This window comes from Protopterus annectens, chromosome 7.part0, assembly GCF_019279795.1.
Source record: "Protopterus annectens isolate FY-2018-M chromosome 7.part0, PAN1.0, whole genome shotgun sequence".
NCBI classification, from domain to species: domain Eukaryota; kingdom Metazoa; phylum Chordata; order Ceratodontiformes; family Protopteridae; genus Protopterus; species Protopterus annectens.
In genome coordinates this window covers 535,358,595-535,365,392 of record NC_056739.1, presented here as the reverse complement: position 1 = coordinate 535,365,392, position 6,798 = coordinate 535,358,595, and positions in this window count along the sequence as shown.

The following is a 6,798-nucleotide window of genomic DNA, read 5'->3' as shown; positions in this document are numbered from 1 at the left end:
GTGTGTGTGTGTGTGTGTGTGTGTGTGTGTGTGTGTGTGTGTGTGTGTGTGTGTGTGTGTGTGTGTGTGTTTATGTGTGTGTATATCTAGATAGATAGTTGGATTGATAGGCATTTTAGAATTGCCAATGTATATTCATCCTTGTTGGGATACAATATGAGTCAGCTGTCTTTTCCTGGAATGGCAATGCTCACTCATCACACTTAACATACAGCATTGATCATCCACCTTCTCTAAGTATGACACTGGTCATCTATTCCTTTCTTTGCACAGTTCTGGTTATCCATCATTCTGATTGCATTGTTTCACTCAGTAATCCCTCTTGAGGAATAGCACTGGACTTCTGTCATGGACAGGCACCTTTCTAACATATTCGGAGCTAATAACTTAGTGCTAAATAATGCTCAGCTGTTTGGCAGTTACCCCTACAATTTCCAGTCATATTTATTGTTGATATGGCCTCTGCATGCTTTCTGTATGCTTGCCTCCTACTATAAATTGTGTTCACCAGGGGCTGGCTGTTAAACAGTTTATTCTTGCTGCCTTCTCACAGTCTTACCCATATGGTAAAACTGATATTCGTATACATCTCTCCTGACATTAGGTTTCAGTAAGTTAAAAGAGGACATTAAGTTATTGCATAGTGACAACACTGTGGGCAGTCCATTGGCAGATTACTATATGCAGTGCTGAAAGAAAAAAAACTTTTTGCAGTGATGCTTTGCTGTCAGAGGCTGTAATCAAAACAGCTTTTCCAAATGTACATAAACATATGGAAGAATCTTTGTGATAGCCTGTTTGTGGCTGGGTGATGACAAGCAGAAATAAAATGCATACTACCATTTTGTTTCATTAAAGACTTGAAACTTCTGACATGGAATATGGCCTGTTTATCATTTACAATCTGTTCTAGTAAGTTGTTTCAGCAACAATTGTGCATAACACTGACATTGACTTTTCAGAGATATTTGACTGCATTCTGACAGTCTCTGGTCATTTTGTATTGGGCATTTATTTCTTTATTTGACATTTCTTAACAGGGATAGTCCAACTGGGACAGAGCCCTTTTTCAGCGGAGGCCCGGGGAGAAAAGCTCCAGTATACAGAAGAATAATATAAAAGTTCAACAATTCTGCAATTTACATAATACTCAATAGAAGAATGCAAAAATAGTAGAACACAAATTTTGCTAAATACACAAATACAGTTATGATTGTTAATTGCATATAAATAGGGAGGCAAGTGAGAGTTTTAAAACAAATACAGTTAGATGGCAACTTTAATGTTGTAAAGGAGTTAGAGCATATGGATGGTAGTTGAGGGTGATGTAAGTAGAATAAGTAGGGGAAGAGCAGTGGGATTTGCGGGGACTTTGCAGATTTAGTGAAGAGGTGTGATAGTGGGTTGATAGGATTTGTGGATTAGCAATTGTGATGGTCCTAATATGAAATAGGTGACCTGTGAGGAGTTGGGAAAGGTTTTATGCAAACTGTCAAGAGTTGGGTAGGAGAGAGCAGGTCTTGAGGTAAAAGGTAAGGGGTGGCAGGAAGGTGTGTGGGGAAGAGGGGGGTTGACAAGTAATAGGAAAGGAGGATGAGATGGATAGTAGGTGGATGAGATGGATAGTAGGCAGATGAAGGGAAGGTGAGAGAGGTGTGAAGAGACCAAGATGTGTACTAGGTTAAAGGGGGATGCTGCAGGGGCAATCAGTGAGGTGCGTAAGGTAGTGTTTAAGAGAGATTTTGAAAGTTTGGGTCTGGGGAAGGCTTCTTAGAGTCAAGGGAAGCTTATTACAGTGGATGGCTGGAAAGTAGCTATATAGGTTCTGTCCTGCATATTTGTTAGGTTTATAAATTTGTAGCAGATGTTGATCTCAGCTCCTTAATGATCAAGTGGGAGTGTAGAGGGAGACTAGTGGAGAGAGACTAGGACAGGAGGATGGTTTGTTGAGAATGGAATGGATAGTGAGAATTTGGGTAAATTTGAGGTGGTTTGGAAATTCAAGCCAGTGTAGTGACTTGAGGGCCAGACAGTGGTGGGATATGGGTGGTAGGTTTGCAGCAAATCTAGTCACTTTCTTGTAGGTAGATTCAAGTTTGTAGAGAAGTGCAGATTGAAGGTTAGTATAGATTTGTGCGCTATAGAAGATGTGGGGAGGAGGCAGGCATTGGCTAGGGTTATTCTAGTTTCAGAAGTAAGACATTTCTTATTTCTATAAAGAAGACCAAGCTTTCGATGGGTTTTCTTTATACTGTGGTGAATGTGAAGGTCAAATTTCAGTTGGTCATCTATGATTACTCCGAAGAGCTTGGTATGGGTTTCTGGAGCTATTATAGTGTTGTTGAGTGAAGAGATGGTGAAGGAGGATATAAGAGAGAGGAGGGAATTTGGGAGACAGTAGCAGTTTTGTTTTTTTAGGGGTAAGTATGAGAAAGTGTTGAGTTAGCCAAGTTTTGGTGTGGTTAAAAGATGTTTGTGTGAGGGTTTGTAGTTCAGTTGGATTATCAGCTATAGATATAATGGTAGAGTCACTCGCATACTGTATGAAGGATGACTGGGGACAGGAGTCGCAGAGTTCATTGGTAAAGATGTTAAAAAGGAGGGGTCCAAGGATGGAGCCCTGTGGGACACCTGTGTTAATAGGGAGAAAAGGAGAGAGAGAGCAGAGAGTCATTTGACAGATTGGTGCCGGTCTGAGAGGTAGCTGCTAAACCAAGAAATAGTTGTTGGGGAAAGGTTAAGTTGAAAAAGTTTTGAGAGAAGGATTGGATGAGAGACTGTGTCAAAGGCTTTGGATAGATAATTATAACAATCAAAACAGTGATAACAATCAATAATACTGAGTACATAAGCAAGTTTAAACATCAGCATGGATCACTGTGTCAAAGTTTTGGCAGCTATCATCAGGTATACAGGGGTTCTTGCATTAGTGAATATACAAATGATTTGGCTTCTGATTCAACTATTTTGCTAAATTTTCAGTTTATTTGTCTATTGCTGACCACATAACAAACAGCAGGCAAAGAACTTTGTGATTACATTCCTCATGTTCTTTTCTTATATGCTGTTCAACATTCCAGAACATACGTTAGAAGAAATTGTTAGACATATTTCATTCTTGAGGGATCATAGATTTGCACCCCTATTGGACTGATTTAAGCAGCATCCTCCATGGCTGTGCAGTCCAATTTGGGAGTGGTAATCCTTTCTACATTCTGAGCAGCAGTAGGCAGATGTCATTCTGGTATCATGGGCACAGATCTTCCATAGGGTTCTCTTGTCCACTCCTCCCTTTACCAAGGTAGTTTCATACATAATGAGAGCTTCCTTCACTCCCTGTCTCCAGGCATACTTGTCTGAGAATGCTGGTGTTCATGCTGATGCACAGAGCACTAAGGTCATGGGTGCATATATCTTCATAGTGCAGTGTGGGTCATCTGTCATGAGTGAGATTGACCCAACTAGTGCAAATGCCTCTGTTTTAGAAGGGTGAACATGGATGCAGTTCTTGCAATCCTAAGCACTGCACTGTTGGGGATCTTGTCTGGCTATGAGATGCCAAGTATGCACCTGAAAAAGCACATATAGTATACATTGAGCTGATTTTTCTGTTTTGAACTCAAAGTCTGTGTTTCACTGGGATACAGTAGTGTGCTCAAAACACAGGCTGTGTAAACTTCCACTTTGGAGTGCACAGTGAGCTTATCGTTAGCCCATCCCCTGTTCATCAACCTGAGAACATTGTGACAGCTTTTTCAATACACTCGTTATCAACTGACAAGTTGTCTAAAATCATTGAGCCTAGGCAAACAAACTCATGGACGACCTCCACCTCACTGCTATTCATCCTGATAGATGTCTCATTGCTCATGTTTTGGCCCATCACCTGGGTCTTTTTAAGCTAATTGCTAACTTCCATGCATGCGTTCACAAAGCAAGTCATGACTGAAATTTCTGCTGTGTGTCAGTAAACAGAAAGTCTCTAGAACACTTCCTAAGCACCCTGGTCTTCGATCTAAGCCTCGACAGTTTGAAGAGGCTGCTATCCATTCTGGTTTGGATAAAGATTACATCTATAGCAGTTCTGAAAGCAAATGTCAACAGAAATGAAAAGAAGATGCCAAACAGTGTTGGAGCCAGTACACACCGCTGCTTCACTCTGCTGAGAATCTCAAAATATTTAGATGTGAATCTATCATACACAACGGTCCCTTTCATGCCTTCATGGCAGGCCCTGTTAATGCTGAGCAGTGTTAGGGACAGACGATCTTAGCCAGAATCACTAACAGACCTTTCCTGCTGACAAAGTTGAATGCTTTGGTCAGGTAAATGAAGGCAATATACAGAGATTTGTTCTGCTCTCTGCATTTGTCTTGTGGTTGCCGAAAAGAGAAAACCATGTTTATGGTAGACCATTCAGTTATGAACCCACACTGAAATTCAGGGTAAACTCTCTCTTCAACACCATGGAACCTTTTCATGTCAGCACAGGCAAACAGCTTGCACATGGTACTGAGAAGTGAGATGCCTCAGTAGTTGTTACAAACACACTTTGCCACCATTGTTTTTATAGATAGAAACAATGTTAGCATCTTTCTGCATTCTGCCTTCTCTTCAGAATTGGCAAAGTATTCCATGCAGCTCTGAGATTAGGGTACTGCTGGTATACATTTGAGGACTTTGATGGAACACTATCTTTCCCAGGAGCTTTTCCAGAATGACACTGCTTTTAGAGTGTCATTGAGTTCCTCCAAGATGTGTTCAGCATCGAGTTCAGTCATGGATGGCAGCGGCTCGATAACATTCAGAGTTTTCTGTAACTACAGAGTCTCTAGCATACATATGTGAGACACGTTCCACCCAGCATTCCATCTGCTTGGTTTTGTCCTTCAAAACAATGTCTATGGCTGACTTATGTGGGATGAACTTCCCTTGAGATGGAGACATGGTTTGCTTGATCCCTAGTACATTCCCCACATGTTACCAATGTCTGTGACCTGCTGAATCTTGGAACAGAGTTGGGGCCAATAATTGTTAGTACACCTCCAAGCTACTTGCTGCACTTGACTCTGACCACACTGGAGTGCCTGCAAGTTCTCTTCATTGGGAGAAGACCTACGTGTAGCCAGTGCTTGTCTCTTCTTCTTAATCAGGGGCATCAGCACTTCAGTTTGGGCTTGAGACCAATCAGCACACTAGGCTGTCTTCTTTGCAAAGATAGAAATTGTAGTATTATAGATGGTGTCCCATTATTTTTCCCATCTCTTGTTGATATCAGTGATATCTGGGTGGTGTAAAGCCTCTTTTAGTACTTGGACAAACACACATAATTTTGAAGGGCCATGAGTTTTCCCTGTGTCAATGTGAGGCCTCCCTGCCTTTTTGGACCAAAAGGACCTTCACTGATGGATGATCACCTTACTACACATGAGCAAGTGGTCGGTGTCAGAGCCTGTGGTGTGGTAGATTTGTGTTACCCTAACACTTCCTAAACTGCTGAGTTTTGGTGAGGACGTGGTGAAGCTGGTGAAAATATTCTGATCAAGGGTGTCACCATGAAACTTTGTGCTAGGGTTTGACATTGAGGAAGGTGTCGCTTATGCATAGGTCATGTTGGGAGCAGAGTTCAAGTAGATGCTGCCATTTTCATTCAACTTTCTTGTTCTGAACTGTCCCAGACAAGATGGCCAGCTGTGGTGGCCTCTTCCAGTACTGGTATTGAACTCACCAAGAATGAAAGTGGCTCATGGGAAGAGACCTCTGTGATGGCAGTGCTAAGTTCATAACAGAACATGTCCTTAATTTCCTGGGCAGAAGTTAAATTAGTGACATAGGCACATAGATGCTGAAGATGTTGACCATGCCGACTGGTGTTTGTACCTGAATTTCCAACATTCGCTCAGTTTCCACATTTGGTGGTATGACCAAGCCAATGATTGTTTCTGATTGTGAAACCAACACCATGTCCCCTGGTCTCTTCTGGAAGCTTCCCCTGTCAGAAAAAAAGTAAAGTCCTTCTCCGTGAGATATCCAAAGGATTACATCCTTTTATCCTGAAGGGCCACAATGTCCTTCTGCAGTCTGCTCAGCTCATTGCTGATGACTGCTGTCTTCCAAGTATCACTGCTGTACTGTCCATCTTCCATATGGCCTGGAGTTATTGTCCTTATGTTCCATGAGCCTAGCCTAAAGATTTATTTTTGTTGCTTTTTTGTTTTTCCAGGTGTATGGTTAATGATCCATCTGTTGGTGGTTCCCTAAGCCCCACACACCCAGTGGAGCAAGTGGACCATGAAAAGGCAACATCTATTTGGCTAGGGGCTTCCCAGCTTGAGGCAGGCAGTGGAAGCCAAGTAAGATCCAAAGATTTCTCTCATCTTCATAAGCAATCCCTGGCACCTCACTCTATGCCATCTGAGTGTAATGGCTTAATACAGGCTTCTTATATGTTGTGTCACCCAGGAAGTGATGCCAGAGTGTCCTCTCCAGGATGCAGGCTTGGGTAAGTGGGTTAAAGGAAACAGCTGATCCCTAGCAGCAGATTCCCCCTTCCACACCACTGATGCAATCCATGGGAAAGGCAAAAGCCAGTACAACTTGGCATCAGTGTCATTGCAAGAACTGCCATAGTGAGGTCGAGTACAACCTCAAACTGCCTTATGGGCTCCATCTCCATATTTTTCCTCAGGGTTTACTCCCAAAGCCTCTCCCATGACTAGGTATTGCCACAGGGCAGCAGAGGTTTTACATCAGAGTTTCTTTCCCCAGGTGGGCAGCCTTCTCAAGCAGACAAGGCCC